Source organism: Saimiri boliviensis (genome assembly GCF_048565385.1).
Source record: "Saimiri boliviensis isolate mSaiBol1 chromosome 9 unlocalized genomic scaffold, mSaiBol1.pri SUPER_9_unloc_1, whole genome shotgun sequence".
NCBI classification, from domain to species: domain Eukaryota; kingdom Metazoa; phylum Chordata; class Mammalia; order Primates; family Cebidae; genus Saimiri; species Saimiri boliviensis.
Window position 1 is genome coordinate 128,165 of NW_027412495.1, and position 22,500 is coordinate 150,664.

Here is a 22,500-nt window from a genome sequence, read left to right on the forward strand (position 1 = left end):
CCGGCAGGACGCAGCGGTGGGGAGGGGGCGCACACGCAGGGCCGGGGCCCACGAGGTGTTAGGGGCACGGGAGCTCACTCGGGGGCTCGGGCAGAAACCTCAGGCACGGCCAGGCCACCGGGAAAACACGACCGCGGGATCCGACCACCACAGACGCGAGGGCGGTCCCGTGGCCCTCCTGCCCGGGACGCCGGCCGGCCCTCAGCACCACCGCGGAAGGCCCCTCACGAGCCCCCAGGCCCCACCACCGGGGGGGCCCCCAAAGCGACCTCGGCGACAAGCCGGACACCAGGGCAACATGCCCGGGACCTCATCCATCCCTGAACCCGGCCCCGCTCCGGGAGACCGGCACGCCCCACCGTGGGGACGCTCTCCCGGGCCCAGGCGGCCCGACCCGTTGCGCCGCACACGGGCGCGGCCGTCGGCACCGGCCACGGCTCGGCACGGGAGCGGGCAGAGAGCCGGCTCACAGCGGAAGGGGGTGTCTCGCGCCAGACGGGAACGCCACGCGCACCCATCGCTTAACGACGGCCTCCCCAAGGGCTGGGACGCCAGGCCCGGCCCGGCCCAGCGGGACCCTCCCCCGACTCAGAGGGGGGAGGCGCGGGCCACAGTAGGCGACGAGCGGCACTCGGTCCCCACCGCGGGGACCGGCGGACCCCTCTTCTCACCCCTCGCCGAGGAGAAGAGGGAACTCTGCCTACACACGAGCGATTTCAACCGCTCCGAGCAGCGCTACCACAACGCAGAGAGAGGTGGCAGGCCGGGGGAAGCCCGGTACCCCAAGGCACACCTCTCGGATCGCTAGAGAAGGCTTTCTCACCGAGGGCGGGTCACGCTCCACCACCCACCGGTCGCCCCTCCATCGGGCCACCCACGGAGGCGCTCAGGGACACCTGGGGAAGGGAGGGAGGGAGGGGTCTTCGGCAAGACGAGGAAAACCAGAGGCGCCCCTGGCCCCGCGCGGGAGGGGCGCACCTCGCTCGACCACCTCGACGACACCCCCTCCGACGAGCTGAGCGCCTCCTCAGGACCCACACGCAGACCCCACGGCAGCAACCGGAGGAGGGGACCCCAGGGGCTGGAACGGCACCTCACCCCTCGGCCTCGGGCACCTGAGGGACAGCCCGGAGCGCTCCAGGAGCACCGCAAAGGCCCAAACGGAGCCAACGCTCGCACCACCCCGGCGAGGGCAGCACGGCGGGCCGGCGGGACAGCCCCCCACCGCCGCGGAGAGGGGCCCGCCCCCGCAAGGCAACAACCACAGGAGGCAAGAGCGAGGGAAGCCTGCCGCGTCAGAGGACCCCGACGCCGCCCCCGCCAGGCAGAGGACGGGGGAAGCACGGCGAGGTCGAGCCGGATCCCGTAACCCCTGCGCCTCCCAAGGCAAACCCCACAGGCGGGGAGAGGAGAGGCAAGGGGCCCCCGCAGGCGGGACGAGAAGAGCGGTCCCATTCACCATGAACGGCCGTCCCTCGCCCGCCACGGATCGGTCGCGGCCCGGGAGAGCATGACGTCACCACATCGATCAGAAGGACGACCCCAGAGCGGAGCAGCAGGCAGGGATCGAGCTCACACCAGAGCCACCGAGCCGACCGGGCGGCGGTCAGCCAGCTCCGCCCTGGGGAAGGGACGGCGGACAACCCCGGGGAGAGGAGAACGCCTGACACGCACGGCACGGAGCCAAACGGGGTGGGGTTGTCGCGACCGCCCCAGGTGCCCGCAGCGGGGAGCGCAAGACGCAGGCAGACGGGAGCCCACCCGCATCGGCCTTTCCCCGCCACACCCGGTTGGGTCAGAGGAGACCCGGGCCCAGGGCGGCACCAGGGAGCCGGGACGCTCGAGCAGACGCACGAGAGGCAAGGCACACGGACCCCAGCCGGCGGCTCAAGCCAGAGCAGGGCCAGCTAGCCAGGTCACAGATACACCAGAGCACCCCCATACAGCCAGAGGCCCGACCTCTCCAGCGACAGGTCGCCGGAGGACAGCGTGTCAGCAGTAACCCGGCGGCCCAAAACGCCAACTCAGAGTGAAAGATACACCCCTCCCGGGGGCAGGGGGTCGAGGCACCGGCCACACCGCCGACTCAGAAGCGCGCGACACGGACATCTGTCCCCAAAAAGGCCACCATCGCAGCCAGACACGGAGCACCCAGGGCCGTCTGGTCGACCCCAAGACACACAGGCACACACACACACACACACACGCGGGAGCAGCAGCCGGGCCGGGGACGCCCTCCGGGTCACCGGTGCCACGCAGGGGCCGGCCCGTGCCTCCAGAGCGAGACCCTTTCGGCCGTCCCCTCACACGCGGGGGACACACGAGGGGACCGCTCTCCGACTAAGTACGCGGACTTGAAAGAAAAGTATCACAGCAGAGGGACCGCGGCCGGGCGCGGCACCCCGGGAGGATGGCGCAGGACGGCCACCGACTCCCCACGGGGACTCGGAAAAGAGATTCGGCGGGCGCCTCAGGCGGCCAGGGCCCGCGCGCGGGCCCGCCACAGGGCCGGGGAAGGGCGTCCCCGGCCACCCGCGCCACGCCCAGAGGGTCCCCGCGGGTCGCGGGTCGGGCCTCGGGAGCTACGGCGTGCTGGTCGACCCGCCCCGGCAGCCCCCACACCGCGCTCGGGCCTGGAAACTCGGCGACAGCCTTCCCCCATACAGCCCTGCACGCCCAAGCTCTGACTCACAAGTGACTCGCCAGAGCTCCGGCGCCACAGGGACAGCCCCGCTGACGGCCGCAGGCTTTCCGAAGCACCGCCTAGCTCACAGCGGGGAGAGTCCCCTCCCTCGGCAGCTGCCACCGGAGCTCCGGAACGCCAGGACAACGATATAAAAGCGGCCGCCAGATGGAGCCCGACAACCGGCGACAACCGTCCCAAACCAGTCACCAAGACAGATCCCGACGGCGGGGCGGCCGGCGGACCGCAAAACCGAAACCGTGAGTCGAGACAGTCTTCCCGAGGCCGAAAAAACACAGCCCCTCCACCCCAACCCCACAGAAACGGTCCTCCAAACGTCTCTCTGCATAGACCGAGACAGAGTCAAAAGACAAGCCCATGACGTGTGGGTATTCGGAGACGCATCTCGGAGGGAGACAGAACACACGGGGCTCGGTCGCGAGTCATTCGGGTGACAGAGAGACACAGAAGGAGGACACGTCCACAATCCACACGGGGGGAGGGGGGAGGGGGGAGGGGGGAGGAGGGAGGGAGGGAGGGAGGGAGGGAGGGGATAGAAAAAAGAGAGGTGGAGGAAGGAGAGAGGGGGGAGGAAGGAGGTGGAGAAAACAGAGAGACAGAATTCTTAAAATCTGGAGAAAACATATGATGAAAGAGAGGTGGAAAATGAAGAAAGATGAAAAAGAGAGAGAATGAGGAAAGAGATGAAGGAAAGAAGGGCGAAAGAGAGGAAAAAAGAGTATAAAAGCCAAAAAAAAAAGAAAGAAAGGAAAAAGGAAAGGAACAGAAAAAAGGAAAGAAAGAAGGGAAGGAGGGAGGGAGGGAGGGAGGGAGGGAGGGAGGGAGGAAGGAAGGAAGGAAGGAAGGAAGGAAAGAAAAAGAAAGAAACAAAGAAAGAAGAGGCTCGCGCCCTTTTCGGCGTTAGCCCACCTGCATCGAGGTGAAAATATGAATGAAAGCAAGCAAGCAAGCAAGCAAGCAAGCAGGCAAGCAAGCAAACTCCATGTTGGGGTCCCCTTGCACGAACACTCTCATGGAAGCCATCTTTCTCTTTCCTGGATTTTCATGGAAGCCTGTCTCCCCCTCCTGAACTCCATCTCTCTCTGTTCCCTTCCAATCAGTGTGGAGGCTGCTTTCCTCTCCTGGATCCCATCTTTCTGGATTCTCTCACTCAGCGTGAGACTTAGCTGTTTCTGTCTCGCTCCTCCTGTTTCTCTCTCTCTCTCTCTCTCTCTCTCTCTCTCTCTCTCTCTCTCTCTCCAAATAAATCACTTTCTACAAAAACAGAAAGAAAGAAAGAGGAAGGAAGGAAGAAAAAGACAGAAAGAGAAAATAAAATTCTGTACTAAACATAATCTGGCCTGGCGACAGAGCAAGGCTCCATCTAAAAAGAAAGACAGAGAGAGAGAGAAGAAGGAAAAAGACGGGGGGGAAGGGGGGGGAGGAGAGAGAGAGAGAGAGAGAGAGAGAGAGAGAGAGAGAGAGAGAGAGAGAGAGGAGAGAGAGAAAGAGGCTGGGCGCGGTGGCTCATGCCTGTAGTCCCCGCACTTTGGGAGGCCGAGGCGGATGTATCAGAAGGTCAGGAGCCTGAGACCAGCCTGGCCAAAAATGTTGAAAGCCTGTCTCTACAGAAAATACAAAAATTAGCTGGGCGCGGTGGCACACGCCTGTAATCCCAGCTACTCAGGAGGCTGAGGCAGGAGAATCGCTTGAACCCGGCAGGCGGAGGTTGCCATGAGCCGAGATCGCGCCATTGCACTGCAGCCTGGGTGACAGAGTGAGAGCCTGTCAAAAAAAAAAAAAAAAAAAAAAAAAAACACCGAAAACCAAAAAACAAAAACCCACAGGAAACACAGGCACAACGAAAGAAACACAGGCACAACAAAAGAAACACAGAAACAACAACAACAACAACAAAAACAGAAAAACAAAAAAAAAAAAAAAAAGAAAAAAGAAACACAGAAACAACAAAGGAAACACAGGCACAACAAAAGAAACACAGAAACAACAAAAAACCAAAAAAACAACAAAAAAAAAAAAGAAAGAAAGAAAAAAGAAACACAGAAACAACAAAAGAAACACAGGCACAACAAAAGAAACACAGAAACAACAACAACAGCAAAAAAAAACAAAACAAAAAAACAAAACAAAACAAAAAAAAAAAAAAAACACAGAAACACAGAAACAACAAAAGAAACACAGAAACCACAAAGGAAACACAGAAACAACGAAAGAAACAAACAACTGGAAAAGGAAATTAGGAAGACAGAAACAAACGGAGAAAGGATAGGATTTTTTTTTTTTCTTTTTGGCTTGTAATCCTCTAAAAGCATAGTAAGGACCAGGGAGGGGCTACGACACACCTTCCACCTTACGAATCTGTTGGCCAGGATAATAAAAATATTACACTTAACATAACCCTTAAAAGTGACTATCAGCCGGGCGCGGTGGCTCAGGCCTGTCATCCCAGCACTCTGGGGGGGCTGACGCGGGTTGACCACCTGAGGTCAGGAGCTCCAGACAAGGCCGGCCAACATGGCGAAGCCCCATCTCTACTAAAAATACAGCAAAAGTTCTTTAATGTCAAAAAAAAAAAAAAAAAAAAAAAAAAAAAAAAAAAAAAAAAGAAAAGAAAAAAAAAAGAAAAGAAAAAAGAAAGAAAGAAAGAAAATTCTCCGAGCGTGGTGGCACATGTGTGGAACCCCAGCCACTCAGGAGGCCGAGGCAGGAGAATTGCTTGGATCAGGGAGGCGGAGGTTGAGTGAGCAGAGCTCGCACCGCTGCATTCCAACCTGGGCGACAGAGCGAGACTCCATCTAAAAAATATATAAAATTGGCCGGGCGCGGTGGCTCAAGCCTGTCATCCCAGCACTTTGGGAGGCCGAGGCGGGTGGATCACAAGGTCAAGAGATCGAGACCATCTTGGTCAACATGGTGAAACCCCGTCTCTACTAGAACTACAAAAAATTGGCTGGGCATGGTGGCACGTGCCTGTAATCCCAGCTACTCAGGAGGCTGAGGCAGGAGAATTGCCTGGATCCAGGAGGCGGAGGTTGCGGTGAGCCGAGATCGGGCCATTGCACTCCAGCCTGGGTAACAAGAAGAGCGAAACTCCGTCTCAAAAAAAAAAAAAAAAAAAAAAAAAATACATGGATGCATGGACGGACGGACGGACGGACGGACGGACGGACGGTTGGTTGTAAAAGACATGCAAGGAGGTGGCGGAACACGGGAAGGCTCCACTCCTTCCTAAAGACCAGAGCAGGTGAACAGGACCATCCACTTGGGATGTCCACCATTCCAAACCACAGTGGAGGCCTTGAGGATGTCAGAGCAAGGAAGGCCCTGCCGTTATCTGTGGCACCCGACCTCGCCTGTAAATATTTCAGAAAACTGACTTGTTCGTTCATTCATTCATTCATTCGTTCGTTGTATGCGACGGCCCCAGCTGAGACTTCCTCTCAAATAAACAAAGACGTAAGTGAATAAATGAACGTCAAAAGAAAAAGGCAAGGAAATGGCGGAGCATGGGGAAGCTCCGCCTTTTTCTAAACACCAGAGCAGATACACGGCACCATCAGGTACAGACATAGGCCATTGGGAATCTGCTGTCACCGTGCCAAATTGGCACCAAAACAGTGCACGTTTCCGAGCCATCGCCGCTATCGTCAGGTATAATGGCAGAGTCACGACCACATAGAGATCTTCCAACCCACCAACCGTGTTTCTACTCTTAGGAGCCCGGCCGGGAGAACAAACAGGGCATTTAGCAAAGCACTCATCTTACGTTCCTTGGTCTCCCGTGTCTCTCGTGAAACCTACCACAGTCAGAGTCCTTTTTCTATTCCCCCGCCCCCGCCAACTCGCAGCCGTCGACAGAGTACCAAAATAAAAGAACGGCGAACACATTTTACGCAACGAGGAGGGAAAACAACAAAGCGAAAGTCTCAGAGGTTCGTGGTACAGAATGAAGAGACTCTTTCAGAATTCACAGAAAGACACACACATGGAAGGATGGAAAGAAACAAAGAAAACAGAAAGCGAGTAAGGACGATAAAGAACAAGAAATATAAAGAAAGAGAGACAGAGATGTAAAGGGAAGAAAGATGAAAAAGAAAATAGAGACACAGAAAGAAAAAGATGATGAGAAATGAGAGAAAGTAGGGAGGAAGAAAGAAAAAAGAAAAAGAATGAAAGAGAGGGGAGAGAGGGAGGGAGGCAGGAGGAGAGACCGAGAGACCGAAGGAGAGAGAGAGAGAGAGAGAGAGAGAGAGAGAGAGAGAGAGAGAGGCAGAGAGACAGAGAGAGAGGGGGGGAATGAAAGAAGTAAAAAAGAGGGCAGCACACCACGGCTCACATCTATAACCCCCACACCTTGGGAGACTCGGGTGGAAGAATCGCTCGAGGCCAGGAGTTTGAGACCAGCCCTGGCAACACAGCCAGTTCCCGTGTGTACTAAAATGTAAAAACAATTAAAAAGTTCGCCGGGCATCGTGACGGCGGGCGCCTGTAGTCCTAGCTTTTTGGGAGCCCGAGGTGGGAGGATCGCCTGAGGTCGGGAGGCGGAGGCTGCCATGGGCCTTGGCCAGACGAATGCATGCACCGCAGCCTGTTGCCTGGGCTGGTCTCGAACTCCTCGGCTCTAGCAAAGTACCCGCCTCACCTCCGAACTTGCACCCACCATATTCATCGGTCCCGGAGGTGTCCGTGACAGATTTTAGTAGGGGAGCATTCGTTCCTAAAGACCAGAGCAGATAAACAGGACCACCCGTTGGAGACGTACACCATTCTGAATCGCAGTGGAGGCTTTGAGGATTTCAGAGCAAGACCCTGCTGCTATCTGCAGATAACCACCCTTCTTTCGAGGGACAGGGTTCTCTCAGGGAACCTGTGGCTGTTAGGTAGGGTGGAAGCCAAAGGCCCAACCATGGGGCCACAACGTTACCATGTTAGCCGAACCGCTCATGACACACCGGGCATTAAGTGGGCGTGCACAGCACGCCTGTAATCCCAGCACTTTGGGAGGCTGAGACGACGGGTGGCTCACCTGAAGTCAGGAGTTCGAGACGAGCCTGGTGACCAGGGCATAACCCCGTCTCTACTAAATACACAAACATTAGCCGGGTGCGGTGGCGCGCGCCTCTAGTCCCAGCTACTCACTCGGGAGGCCGAGACGGTAGAAGCGCTTTGACTCGGGAGGCGGAGGTTGCAGAGAGCCGCGATCGCACCGCTGCACTCCAGCCTGGGCGACAGAGGAAGACTCCGTCTCAAATAATAGCAAGAGCAAAAACAGCAATAATAATAACGGTAAATTAAATGTAGAAAAACAAGGAATTACACCTAATTTGTAGTGTCATTGTTGCCTCGAAAGGCAGGAAGTGTAGGTTTGTGTCACCGTGGGTTTTCTTGTTTTGTCTTTGTTCCCGAAAAATCACTCATTCATTCATTCATTTGTTCAATTCTGTTTTATTCTATTCTATTCTATTCTGTTCTGTTCTGTTCTGTTCTGCTCTATTCTAGTCTATTCTATTCTGTTCTGATGTTTTTTTTTTTTTTGTGGTTTTTTTGTTCTGTTGTGTTGTGTTTTTTGATTTTTGTTTGTTTGTTCGTTTGTTTTCTTTTTTAAAGATGGGGCTTCTCCATGATGGTCAGGCTGGTCTTCAACTCCTGACCTCAGGCGATCCACCCACCTCGGCCTCCCAAAGTGCTAGGATGACAGGCGCGAGCCACCGCGCCCGGCTACTTTTTTGTACTTTTTGGTATTTTCACTAGAGGCAGGGGTTTCACTATGTTGACCAGGCTGGTCTCGAACTCTTGACCTCTGATCCACCCGCCACGACCTTCCAGGCAGGCGTGAGCCACCGCACCTGGCCTGTTTATTCTTTTTATCTGATCAAAGAACAACGAGGCCCAGTGGTGAGAATGGCGATTCCCTAGGCAACAAGGGAGGGAGGAACTTGGAGATGGGGGCAGGGGGCGGGGGCGGGGGCAGCGGACAAGACACAGTTGCCCCGGGCTCTGCGCAGGCGGCCTGAGCGTTCTTCCTCCATGAGGTCTCGGTTTTCAGAGTAGGTTCTTCCTTCGTGAGGCCTCGGTTTTCAGAGTAACAGTGGCCGCTAGGTGATGCCCGAGGTCTGCCAATAGAGAGTGTCAACCCGGAATGAATTGGGATCGCCCGGAGCGGGAGTGGGGGAGGGGAAGAATGGAGACCTCCCCCCACCAGAGCACAGTGGGGCCGCCGTGCCCTCCCAGGCGGTTCCCACAAGCAATCGACCAGGGCGCCGGGGAGACACAGCCTAAGTCCCCACCCATCGGATTATCTGAACCTTCCTTCCAGAGAAGAGAGACCGACTGGAAATTCTCTCGGTCAAGGTCAAAACCTAAAAGGATCCCTGGCACACCCACCAGGCCTAAGACAATTAAAAGAGAGAAAAAAAATATATATATATATATATATTTTTTTCTTTTTTAAGACGGAGTTTCGCTCTTGTTACCCAGGCCGGAGTGCAATGGCGCGATCTCGGCTCACCGCAACCTCCGCCTCCTGGGTTCAGGCAATTCTCCTGCCTCAGCCTCCCGAGTAGCTGGGACTACAGGCGTGTGCCACCACGCCCAGCTAATTTTTTATATTTTTAGTAGAGACGTGGTTTCACCGTGTTGACCAGGATGGTCTCCATCTCTTGACCTCGTGATCCACCCGCCTCGGCCTCCCAAAGTGCTGGGATCATAGGCGTGAGCCACATGATCGCGCCATTGCACTCCGGCCTGGGTAACAAGAGCGAAACTCCGTCTCAAAAATAAAATAAAATAAAATAAAAGAGTTGTTTCAAAGTAGAAGAGCTGTTTCTGTGTTCTGGGTACATCTGTGTATTTCCGTGTAACAAAATTAGTTGTTTGAAACATGAGGATTTAAATTTTTTTTTTTTTTTTTTTTAACTCCTTACATGTACAGTCCTGCGATAGACAGACCACGAGACTCGTCAGCTCAGAGTCCATGAGGCCAGAAGCTGACATCCTGCATATCGATTTAGAATGAATGACCGAATTTATTTATGTATTTATTTAGTTTGAGATGGGGTCTCGCTCTGTCGCCTAGGGTGGAAGGCAATGGCACGATCTAGGCTCACTGCAACCTTTCTGTCCCGGGTTCAAGCGATTCTTTTTGCCTCAGCCTCCCGAGTAGCTGGGAATACAGGCACGTGCCACCACGCCCGGATGATTTTTGTATGTTCTTCTATTTTTGTATGTTCTTCTTCTTCTTTCTTTCTTTCTTTCTTTCTTTCTTTCTTTCTTTCTTTCTTTCTTTCTTTTTTTTTTTTTTTTTTTGAGACGGAGTTTCGCTCCTGTTACCCAGGCTGGAGTGCAATGGCGCGATCTCGGCTCACCGCAACCTCCGCCTCCTGGGCTCAGGCAATTCTCCTGCCTCAGCCCCCTGAGTAGCTGGGATTACAGGCACGCGCCACCACGCCCAGCTAGTTTTTTGTATTTTTAGTAGAGACGGGGGTCTCACCATGTTGACCAGGACGGTCTCGATCTCTCGACCTCGTGATCCACCCGCCTCGGCCTCCCAAAGTGCTGGGATGACAGGCTTGAGCCACCGCGCCCGGCCGATTTTTGTATTTTTAGCGGAGCCGGGGTTTCACCATGTTAGCCAGCCAGAACGGTCTCGATCTCCTGACCTCGTGATCCGCCCACCTCCCAAAGAGCTGGGATTGATTACAGGCGTGAGCTACCGCACCCGCCCGGGCTAGAATGAATTTAAACAAGCCAGTCGAACACTCTGCCGGGAAACTCTCAGGAAGACACGCGATTACAAACAAGGGACAAATCATAATGATTAATAACAATAATAATAATTGGTGTCTGTCATCCCCGCACTTTGGGAGGCCAAAGGCAGGTGGCTCCCTTGATCCCAGGCGATGGAGACCAGCCTTGGCAACATGGGGAGACCTCGTCTCCACAGAAATACAAACATTAGCCGGTTTCATAACCTGGGCTCCAAATTAATTTTTAAAAATAGATTAAAATTTTAAACAACAACAACAACAACAACAACAACAACAAATAAACGCTGCATTCTGTTAGTTTTGCTTTCTACCCTGCGAAGGACAGGGTCCGTCCTTTCTACCCTTTCTACCCTGTCTGTCCGTCCGTCTGTCTGTTTGTGACAGGGTCTCACTCTCTCTGTCGCCCAGGGTGAAGTGTCTCCAAGTAGCCGAGACTACAGACACGCACCCCGGGGTTTGGCCGTGTAGCCCCAGGTTGGTGTCGAGCTCCCGGGCTCAAGAGATCTTACCGCCTCGGCCTCCCAAAGTGTTGGGGTTACCGGCACGAGCCACCGCACCCGGCCTGAGTTAATACCGGCAAGGGCCAGGATCTGCCAAGGCCTGTGTTCCAGGGTGGGGACAGTGGATCCCATGGTAGAGGGAGCCATCGGTCCACACTGAGCTCCGGCCAGCCTCAGGTCCCACCGTGCGCAAACTAGGGGGTTTTCTATACCCTAGTTTGAAAAGGGAGGGGGAAACCTAGCTGATGCAAATTTTTCACAAAAGCAAAGTAAGCAAAAAGTTAAAAGATAAACCAGTACATGAGAAATTAAACAGTACCAGGCACAAGGGCTAGAGCTGTCATAAAAAGACATACAACTTATAGATATGAGGGCTCTGGGTACTCGACAGCACCTGCAGTCCCAGGCTCTGCTGGTGCCGCTGTACTCGGCCTCTTATCAGCAAATGCACTCAGGGATGCGCCCGCTGTTGTCCTGCCCCACCTACATACTACAGTTGCCTACTTAATGAGGGGAATAACTGAAACGAAGAAGCTAAGATGGAGTCTGTCTGGCACAAGAAGCTAACATGAGGATCGAACAGCTCTTAGCTAAGAAAGAGAGTCAGTTTTGCTGGGCGCGGTGTCTCGCGCCTGTAATCTCAGCACTTTGGGAGGCCGAGGTGGGCGGATCACCTGAGGTCAGGAGTTTGAGACTAGCCTGGCAAACATGGTGAAACCCTGTCTCAAAAAAAAAAAAAAAAAAAAAAGAAAGAAAGAAAGAAAGAAAAAAGAAAAGAAAAGAAAAGAAAAAAAGAGAGAGAGTCAGTTTAAGCCAACCAAAATCAGATTGTGAGAGAGAAAGGGAGGGAGGGAGGGAGGGAGGGAGGGAGGGAGAGAGAGAGAGAGAGAGAGAGAGAGAGAGAGAGAGAGAGAGAGAGAAGTGATAACAGGAATGCTGTCAGCAGGCTCAGGCCTTATAGCCAAAAAGCTGAAACCACCGTCTGGGATGTTTTCCCAAGAGCTAGTGGTGCCACAAGGGGCCGTGTGTAGCTGTGGAAATGGGAGAGGAGTGTTTGGAGTTACATATTTGAGAGACAGAACGGACAGGGCTCGGTCATGGGTCATTTAGGACATGGGGAGATACAGACTGAGAAATCCCTCCCATCATCCTAGCTGAACAGAGGGACACGGTTTATCGAGACAGTAAGTCTGGGTAACAACCGAGTCAACGGGGAAAGCAAACCCAGATTTTAGGGTTGCATTTCTCTCTCTCTCTCTCTCTCTCTCTCTCTCTCTCTCTCTCTCTCTCTATCTTCAGAGGAAGTCTCACTCTGTCCACAAGGCTGGAGTGCAGTGGTGCGATCTCGGCTCACTCAGTGCAACCTCCGACTCCCAGGTTCAAGTGAATCTCCTGCCTCAGCCTCCCGAGTACCTGGGATTACAGGCGCGCACCGCCACACCCGGCTACTTTTTGTCTTTTTTGTAGAGACGTGATTTCACCGTGTTGGCCAGGATGGTCTCGAACTCCTGACCTCAGGTGATCCGCTCACCTTGGCCTCCCAAAGTGCTGCGATGACGGGCATGAGCCACCGTCCCAGGCCTGAATCTTTATTAATATGGAACATCCATGAGGTCTCCAAGTGCAGAAATCAACTCGCCACTTCTGTACAGGATTCTGTATGGAGACGAAATCTTGGATTCCTAAAGTGAAGAATTGAGGCCTTGGGACCGGATTAGATTAGAACTACCTGAACTTATATTAAAAAGAAAATGAGGAAGAGGGAGAGGGAGAGGGAAAGGGAGAGGGAGAGAGAGAAGGAGGAGGAGGAGGAGGAGGAGGAGGAGGAGGAGGAGGAGGAGGAGGAGGAGGAGGAGGAGGAGGAGGAGGAGGAGAGAGAAGGAGAAGGAAGAGGAGGAGGAGGAGGAGGAGGAGGAGGAGGAGGAGGAGGAGGAGGAGGAGGAGGAGAAGGAGAAGGAGAGAGAGAAGGAGAAGGAGGAGGAGAAGGAGAAGCAGAAGGAGAGGCAGAAGGAGAAGGAGAAGGAGAAGGAGAAGGAGAAGGAGAAGGAGAAGGAGAAGGAGGAGAAGGAGAAGGAGAAGGAGAAGGAGAAGGAGAAGATGGAGAAGGAGGAGAAGGAGAAGAAGAAGCCCTCATGGATTTCTAGAAAATAAGACCTTATGACTTTTGCGTCCGTTGGCGACTCTAGGTAGTTTGCTGGGCCGGGTTCTGCGGCCTTGCTTCTGTTGACTTTTGCACTCCAGGCCACGACGCCGCAGGACCAGACCTGCGAGGAGTTCAGCCACGCTGCCTGCCAAGAAAGAAGCTTTACCTCGCTGACCCTATGAAGGCGCGTGTGGTTCTCAAATACAGGCATTCCGATGGAAACGTGTGTATTAAAGTAACAGATGATCGAGTTTGTTTGGTGCCTAAAACAGAGCAAGCTGGCCGGGCGCGGTGGCTCAAGCCTGTCATCCCAGCACTTTGGGAGGCCGAGGCGGGTGGATCACGAGGTCGAGAGATCGAGACCGTCCTGGTCAACACGGTGAAACCCCGTCTCTACTAAAAATACAAAAAGTTAGCTGGGCATGGTGGCGCGTGCCTGTAATCCCAGCTGCTCGGGAGGCTGAGACAGGAGAATTGCCTGAACCCAGGAGGCGGAGGTTGCAGTGAGCCGAGATCGCGCCATTGCACTCCAGGCTGGGTAAGAAAGAGCGAAACTCCGTCTCGGGGGGGAAAAACAGAGCAAGCTCAACATGTAAAGACGATTGAGAAATTCCACAGTCAACCTATGCGACCCATGGTGGTAGCCAAGGAATCCCCACAACGTTACCATAGAAACTGAGTGAAGGGTTTGAAATGAAGACTTTGTCACGGCCTTAGGAAGTCAATATCTTTTGAAGAAGAGAAAGTGCTGGGACAGAAAATACTTTATGTCACTGAGTGGACTATTCGCAAGCTGAGAGGTCATTTTTTTGTCGTTTTCTTTTGGATGTTTGCCTCAGAGAGCTAGGGATGCGAATGTTTTCAGTCAGAAAGTTTGTATTTACTTTCGGAAACTGAGCAACCGATGCATCTGTCTCGGGAACTTGGCAGATTATCTGATGTTAGGTCAAACGCATAATTGTTTCTTCGGCAGATTCGTATCAGCCACTTGAAAATAAGCTACGAAGAAAAGACGATTGTTCCTTAAATTTAGTTCGCCTGTCTTTAAAAGAACATTAAATGTAACCAGTTTGTTGGATCGAGGTATTTCTTTTGGAGCATAAAATGTATGCTGTCGATGACCAATAAATATAAAATATGGTCATTGGAATCAGCTCCGCACCATGGTATGCATTGTTACGAATAGCGTGCACCTGATTATGTATAGCAGTGTAGCCTCAATTATACCTAAAAGTAATTGAGTAACCAGTATGCTTTGCCTTCTTTCCAGACTTAAAATACCTTTTGTCATAGGGGATTGGTAGTATCAGCTTGTGGAGCAATGTCTTTGAATCTAGTTTTCAGTGATCAGAAGCAGCGGTTGTTTGAGTGCGTGAATGGAAGGATGACCACTGTAACTGTACCGAAACCACCGTATTTCAGAAATTTTTACTACGTATTTTTCATCTGCAGTTTCTCAGAAGGGCTATGGATTATTCAAAGTGTCAGATCCTTGCATACTTCTGTGACACCCCTGTCCGTCTTTTCTCTCTCTTTAACCAAAGTGTTAGGTGTGACTGCCACAACGGTCATGTTTTCCAGTAAACCGGAAGTATGTGATGATTTGACACTTACGTTTGTATACCAAATTTCACCACCTAAACGTCGTGTTCACATGTTGATTCCTCAAGAATGAAATGAAGGTACTACGCTGAAGTATATTTTGTAGAGAAATGTCAGATATAGGTGAAGGGGAGGAAGGCAGCAAATCACACTGGCATGTGTGTACCTATGCAACAATCTTGCATGTTTTTCACATGGTACCCCAAAACATAAAATGCAATAAAACACACACACACACACACACACACACACACACACACACACACGTATGTATACATATATATAGTAGAAACTTGTCATGTTGAGCAACATTTTAGCATGCTAAGTTTCCTTAGCTATATGAATTTTCGCATGTTTGAGAGAGGTCAGTAAAGAAAATACTACAAAAAAGAAGGAGAAGGAGAAGAAAAAGAAGGCCTTATTGTTGTACCCGAGCGAGTCAAAGAATGCACCACACTCTGAGATTGACGCCCCAGATTCTCTCGGCCCCTCAGAAAACGTTAGGTGGTCTTTTATACCCTAGTTTTTAAAAGGAAGGGGGAACTTAGCCGAAGCAAATTTTTCACAGGAGCAGAGTAAGCCAAAAGTTAAAAGATAAACTAGGACATGAGAAATAAAACGGCGCCAGATGCGAGGGCTTTACCCTCGCATCACAAAAGACATACAACTTACATAGGTCACGGGGGCTCTGGGCACTGGACAGCACCTGCCTGCATTCCCAGGCGCTGCTGGTACCACTTAACTCGGCCTCTTATCAACAAATGCATTCCGGGAGGTGCCCCGGTGCCAGCCCACCCCAGGTACAGACTCTGGTTACGTACGGAAGGGTGGGAAAATAACTAAAATGTAGAAACTAAGATGGAGTCTGTCCAGCTCAGGAAGCTACCAGAAAGCCTGAACGAGCTTTTAGTCTGAGAAAGAGAGAGTTAGTTTTAACTGGCAAAAAGCAGGTTATCACGTTATGAAGTGCAGTTGACATCAACCGGCTGTCACTCTACCTCGAGCAATCCACAAAAGCGCTAGTCAACAACAGGAGGAAAACAGCGGCTAACACGTCCCGAGGAAAAGGTATGCCTTCCTAGAATTCCGTGCCAAGGCAGGCATCGCCTGCGGTAATCCTAAGCGAGCAAAGTCTGACTTTTTAGATAGCATTTCTGTGTTGGGCAAATTCTACTGTGGCCCAGGGCATTCCCATTTTGCAAAGATGCTGGCTGGGAGAAGGAGAAAATAAGACATCATGATAAAAGGTGATTGAGACCCAGCCAAGATGAAGCTTTCCTAGGGAGGGAGGCCTGAGGAGTGAACGGGGTGAAAAAAACCCCCACCACCACAGTCCAGCCCGCCCACCCGCTTGCCCACGCGGACCAAAGGCTGTGCCATCGCCCGCAGCTGCCTCTGGGGAAGTGAGACCCTGCTCCACCCCCACCCCCCCATCTTCAAAACCAGTGGCCACTGAGTGAGGTGAGGCCTGGCGATCACCGATGCAAATGTCAACCGGTAAAGGGTGGGGGGAGGGGAGAGGAGATGGAGGCCCACCCGGCTGGCTCCAGAACGTTCCCAGCTCACAAAGGCACGGATTCGGAGTAAAGGGGTGGGGGAGGGGGCTTACAAAATAAACCAACTCCTCATAAAGCCCAAGTGGAAGAGTCTGTGTGCATGAAAGACACCAACAAACAAACACAAAGTGCTGATAAAAGAACAATAGGGCCCCCACCAGGGTGGAGGTTCCCTAGGCAACAAGGGAGAGAGGGAGGGGCCTCCAGATGGGAGGAAGAGAAACCGGTTGCCCCAGGCTCCGTGAAGTGGTCGGGCAGACCTCCCTCCGCGCCACCTCGATTTTCCATCCCGGTGGCCGCTAGGTGATGCCCGAAGACAACTGATGCTTGCAGGCGTCAGCACGGAAAAGAAGGGAACCGTGGATCGCTCTGGGTCGGGGTGGAGGTTGAGGAGGCGGAGGCGGGGGCGGGGGCGGGGGCGGGGGCGGGGGCGGGGGCGGGGGGCGGGGGCGGCTCAGGCACGCCGCGTCGCGTCGCCGGCCTCTCCCCGATCCCTCTCGGACCAGGTCGTTTCTGGGCCCAGGGAGTTCTCTCGGGTGATGCCCGCCTGCAACTAGTTGACCAGAGCCCCCAGGGGACACGGCCTAGGCACCCGCCCATGGGTTCATCGGGAACTTCAATTCCGCTAGAGAGGAGGGAGAGGAGACCGGGGGTGGGGGCGTGTGGACGGACGCTAGGGGTGGAGATGGGCCCTATCTAAGATGGAAGTCCGGTCCATAGCGTTTCCGAGTGGACTGCAGACCCACCACCTCAGAGTGGCAATACCTGTGACAGGGAAACGAAGGTCCGTGAAATCCACGCTCCCGGACACAGCGTGGATTTCACGGGGAGAAGAAGACAGCTTGCAGCACGTTCCCTCCTGCCCCGGGGTCAAGTTTTCACTCCCAAAGTTTGCATTTCTTCCCCCCACCCCCACAAATTTCCGCTCCCGCTCTCGCTGTCGTTGCCCAGGCTGGATGAAGTGCAGTGGTGCGATCTCGGCTCACCGAAACCTCCGCCTCCTGGGTTCCAGCGATTCTCCTGCCTCAGCCTCCCGAGTGGCTTGGGATGACAGGCACGTACCACCGTGCCCGGTTAATTTTGTATTTGTAGTAGAGGCGGGGTTTCTCCGAGTTGCCCCGGCTGGTCTCGAACTCTCGACCTCATGTGATCCACCCACCTCGGTCTCCCAAAGCGCTGGGATGACGGGCATGAGCCACCGCGCCCGGCGGCCTAGTATGCGTTTCTGAATCGTGTTCACCAGAGTCCACCCTCTGGTGAATCAGCCAGGAATCTAGTTCGGCGAATCCCAGAGCACCCACATCTGACCTCTAAGATCGGAGTCCACACACTACGCAGGGCTCCACGCGGCGTCTCACCACGAGAACACCACTGCCGTCCCAGCCCAGTAGCGATACAGTGGCCACGTCTTAGAAATCACTCACACCAACACACCGTGATAGGTCCTATGTCTAGAAATGTATGCCACGGTCATGAGCTTTCTTCCTTTTTTTTTTTTTTTTTTTTTTCCCCCTGAGACGGAGTCTCGCTCTTGTTACCCAGGCTGGAGTGCAATGGCGCGATCTCGGCTCACCGCAACCTCCGCCTCCTGGGTTCAGGCGATTCTCCTGCCTCAGCCTCCCGAGTAGCTGGGATTACAGGCACGCGCCACGATGCCCAGCTAATTTTTTGTATTTTGAGCAGAGACGGGGTCTCACCATGTTGACCAGGACGGTCTCGATCTCTCGACCTCGTGATCCACCCGCCTCGGCCTCCCAAAGTGCTGGGATGACAGGCTTGAGCCACCGCGCCCGGCTATGGGCTTTCTTCCTTAGCGCCTCCACGATGGGTTTCGCTAGGTAAGACTTTCCTTAACCGTTTATTTTTCAGTGGAGGCGTTTATCAGGGAACTACGAGAAGTATAGACGCCACAAGTGACAGAGAGAAAAGTCTGAAAGACGCCCCTTCCATCCAAGTGGGAGCCTGGCCTCGACGTCCCCAAATCATACGCCGAGTGGGGAAGCCCAGCAGGGCCCTCCCCGGAGCCGAAGGTCTCAGGACCTACAGTCAGAGAAGACACACCCTGTGGAACCCAAGTCATCCCGGGGGCCTTCGTTCTGCAGGCTCCCGTGAAGACGGGTCCCAGAAACAAAACGCGTCTGGCCTATTCTCTGATTCATCTGTCTCTGACGGGTTGACGTTTCAGGCGAACCTTCAAGGGGCCAAAGGCAAAGCTCTCCCTCTGCCCCCACGTGACCTCTCCATGAGCAGCGAAGGATGAGAGCCTCCCCAGGCCCAGGTCGCCAGATACCCCGATCCGTTTCTCCCCTCCCTCCGAGTGGGATTCCACACATCCGTCTTTGGGATGGGGTGACACAAAGTCCAAGTGACTTAAGTGAGTCACTGTCGGGAGAAAAGGAAAAAAGAGCAAGCTCGCACCCTGCCACCTTTCCCTGCGGCCGGCCGGCCCGCCCTTCCTTAGGTCGTTTCTGCCATGGATTGACTCCATCGATCCCCTCTCCCCGTGAGCACGGTGGCTCCCGCCCGTCATCCCAGCACTTTGGGAGACCCAGGAGGGCGGATCACTTGAGGTCAGGAGTTCGAGGCCAGCCTGACCAACATGGCGAAACCCCATCCCTACTGAAAATAGGAAAAGTGGCCGGGCGTGGTGGTGCGCGCCTATCATTCCAGCTACTGAAGGCTGAAGCAAGAGAAAAGGAGACTCTTCCAGCTCCACCGCGTCCCCCAACCCCCAGCCGCAGCAGCCAGCCTTCCTGTGGGGCGGCGCCTGCAAAAGCTTCCGAATGAACGGAGAGGAGCCCGAGGCGGTGGAAACCATCCCCTCCGCCTCCCGAAGGGGAACAGGGCTTTCTGCATTTGAATGGGGCCCTAGAAGGCGGCGCCGCTGCTGCTTCCAAAGCAGCGCAGAGCGAGACTCCATCTCAAAAAGAGAAGAATGAAAAAAAGAAAACAATATTCGCACGCCCGTTGCGGTCGGAAATCAGTCCCCGGAGACCAGGCACAGTGTGGCTGGAGCCCATCCATCATCCCAAAACTCTGAGACGCCGGGTCAGGAGGATTGCAACGAACCGATGAGACCCTGTCTGTAGAAAACATTTAAAAACGGACCTGACCGGTCAACGTGGTGAAACCCCGTCTCTACTAAAACGACAAAAAACATTAGCTGGGCATGGTGGCACGCGTCTGTAATCCCAGCTACTCGGGAGGCTGAGGCAGGAGAATCGCCTGAACCCAGGAGACGGAGGTTGCGGTGAGCCGAGATCGCGCCATCGCACTCCAGCCTGGGTAACAAGAGTGAAACTCCGTCTCAAAAACAAACAACAAAAAACCACGGATCTGAAAGCTGGGCGCAGTGGCTCCCGCCTGTCATCCTAGCACTTTGGGAGGCTGAGGTCGGTGGATCACCTGAGGTCAGGAGTTCAAAACCAGCCTAGCCAACACGGTGAAACCCCATCTTTAAAAAACAGAAACAAACCAAAAAGCAAAACAAAACAGTGGCTCACACCTGTCATCCCAGCACTTTAAGAGGCCGAGGCGGGCGGATCACCTGGGGTCGGGAGTTCCAGACCAGCCTGACCAACTTAATGAAATCCCGTCTCAAATGAATGAATGAATGAATGAATGAATGAACGAACGATCTTGGCACAGTGGCGCACGCCTGTGGTCCCAGGTACTCTGGAGGCTGAGGCGGAAGAATCTCTGGAGCTAAGGAGTCTCTAGACTGCAGTGAGTGAGTGAGTGAGCGAGCTACGATGACACCACTGCACTCCAGCCAGGGTGACAGAGTGAGACGCTGTCTCTAAATCAATAAAATCATTGGAAGGAGCTCTCTCTTTCTTACTTTCAGTGGGTGTGTCTCTCTTTAGGCCAGGTGAAAAACGAGAGAGAGAGAGAGAGAGAGAGAGAGAGAGAGAGAGCGAGCGCGAGCGCGCGCATTCCGACCATGAGGACCCAGACATGGTGTTTGATGATTTGCGTCTCCGTCTGTCTAGTCGCCCATCTGTCTCTTGGTGACTGAGGATTCCACAAATGAGGACAAGCGGCATCTATTGAGCTCTTTCTTTCTCCCTCTCGTGTGTCATCTGTGTGGTGAGAAAAGGGGGGAACAATAGGCTCTGATGGGAAGTCGTCCTCACGTCTGAGGAAGCTAAAGGCAAGCTGCTGACTGAAAGGAGGGCATCCTAGGTGACACTCTCATACCCGGGCAACCCTAGAAACGCATCTTACAGTTTTCATGTTTCATGCCGGGGCTATTTATCCCGTAAGTCAACCGACCCCTACCTACACCCAGGAAGAACAGCACAGTCCCCGGTGGTCCAGTCTCGTCCCATCCGGCCCTCCCAGGCCATCTGGTGAAACTCTCGCTGGCAAATTTGAAAGCGGCCTCCATGCGGTTCTCCTGGGGAGGAGGCTCCTGGCGGGCCTTTTGGGCCTCCCGCGAGGACTTAGCACGGAAAACCCCAGGTCTAACCAATCCCACCCACCCACTCACTCACTCACTGCAGCTTGCTCGCTGGCTCCCTCCCTCCCTCCCACTGGTCCAAGGTACACCCTGGGAGGCGGCCAAAGAAACTTCCACTGCGTGCTTTTTGTGTTTCTCTTTATTTTTCAAATCGTTTCCATCTTTCAAGAGATGCTCTTTTGAAGGGGAAAGTCTCACGGAGTATGAAAATTTGTTGTAAGAACAGAGGTTCCCAACACAGCTAAGCAGCAGCAGCTTCCATCACATAACCTCGCAAATAGAACAGGAACACCAAGGATACTGAAGTTGAAACAGGCCAAGGCCGGGCGTGGTGGCTCACGCCCGTAATCCAAGCATTACGGGAGGCCAAGGCGGGCGGGTCACCTGAGGTCGGGAGTTCAAGACCAGCCTGACCAACACGGTGAAACCCCGTCTTAAAAAAATAAATAAATACAGTAAAATAAAAAGAAATAGTCCATAAGGTCGAGGCCAGCCAGGCTGCGCAACCGAGCAGCATGGGGTGGGAAGGTGAGCCCAGCTTACGAGGGAGAGAGAGAGAGAGAGAGAGAGAGAGAGAGAGAGAGAGAGAGAGAAATTAGAAGAAGAAGAAGAAGGGGAAGAGGAAGGAGGAGGAGGAGGAGGAGGAGGAGGAGGAGGAGGAGGAGGAGGAGGAGGAGGAGGAGGAGGAGGAGGAGGAGGAGGAGGAAAGTCAGGCAGTCGATATGGGGGACGCCGAGCCAGAGACATATGCCAGAAAGCCTCGGGAGGCCGAGGCGGAAGGATCACGAGGTCAAGAGGTGAGCGCCATCGTGGCCCACGTGGTGAAACCCCGTCTCTACTAGGAGGAAAAGTAGCCAGGCGTGGTGGCAGGTGCCTGTAGTCCCAGCTGCTGTGGAGGCTGAGGCAGGAGAATCGCTCGAACCCGGGAGGTGGGGGTTGCGCCTGCTGGGCAACGGAGAGAGAGACTCCGTCCAAAAAAAAAAGCAGGTGCACACGGCCAACGCCAACGCTTTCTCCACTATATAAAACCACCATCAGAGATCAGGCACACCACCCTCGATGGGGCTTGGGGCACAGGAGAGAAAAGGCCGGATCGGGGTCGTGAGTTGTGTGTGCAAATTGGCTTTGTTTGCAAGGCCCGTACTATCAACTAGGCATCCGGGCCGGAAACACGGACTGGAAAGGAACACACAGGACAAACACGACCAGGCCCGTTCCATGTTCACGTCTGTCATCGCAGCAGTCTGAAAGGCCGACGTGGGAGGATGGCTGGAGCGCAAAAGTTTGAGATCATCTCGAGCAGTCAGTCGACATCACCTCCACCTGTGGAAATGATCATCATCAGCCTCAGCATCAAAGTTTAAAGAGAAATATACGTGTCCAGAGTGCGGACCACAAAGCGAGACCACATGCCTGCTAAGAAGGTGATTGATAGCTAAGACAGACAGACAGACAGACAGACAGACAGGCAGGCAGGCAGGCAGGCAGGCAGGCAGGCAGGCAGGCAGGCAGGCAGGCAGGCAGGCAAATAGAGATTGAGTCAGGCGCAGTGACTCAGGGCTGTAACAACAGCACTGTGAGAGGCCAAGGCAGGCGCATGCATCGCTGGAGAGGAGGAGTTCCGGACAAGGCTGGGCGACGTGGCGGAACCCCAAACCCCATCTCACATGCCTACCTACATGAAAACCAATGCAATAGTTAACCCCTGTGGTGGCGTGGCGCATGCGCGTAGTCCCAGATAGTGGGGACGGGAGGGACCAGAGGAGG

The 22,500-nt window shown here is 54.0% G+C and overlaps 1 pseudogene; it reads left to right on the forward strand.

Annotated features, from left to right (window-relative positions):
- Positions 1 to 2,410: 2,410 nt before the first annotated feature.
- Positions 2,411 to 13,796, forward strand: LOC141583130 (signal recognition particle 9 kDa protein-like; annotated as a pseudogene).
- Positions 13,797 to 22,500: the final 8,704 nt, after the last annotated feature.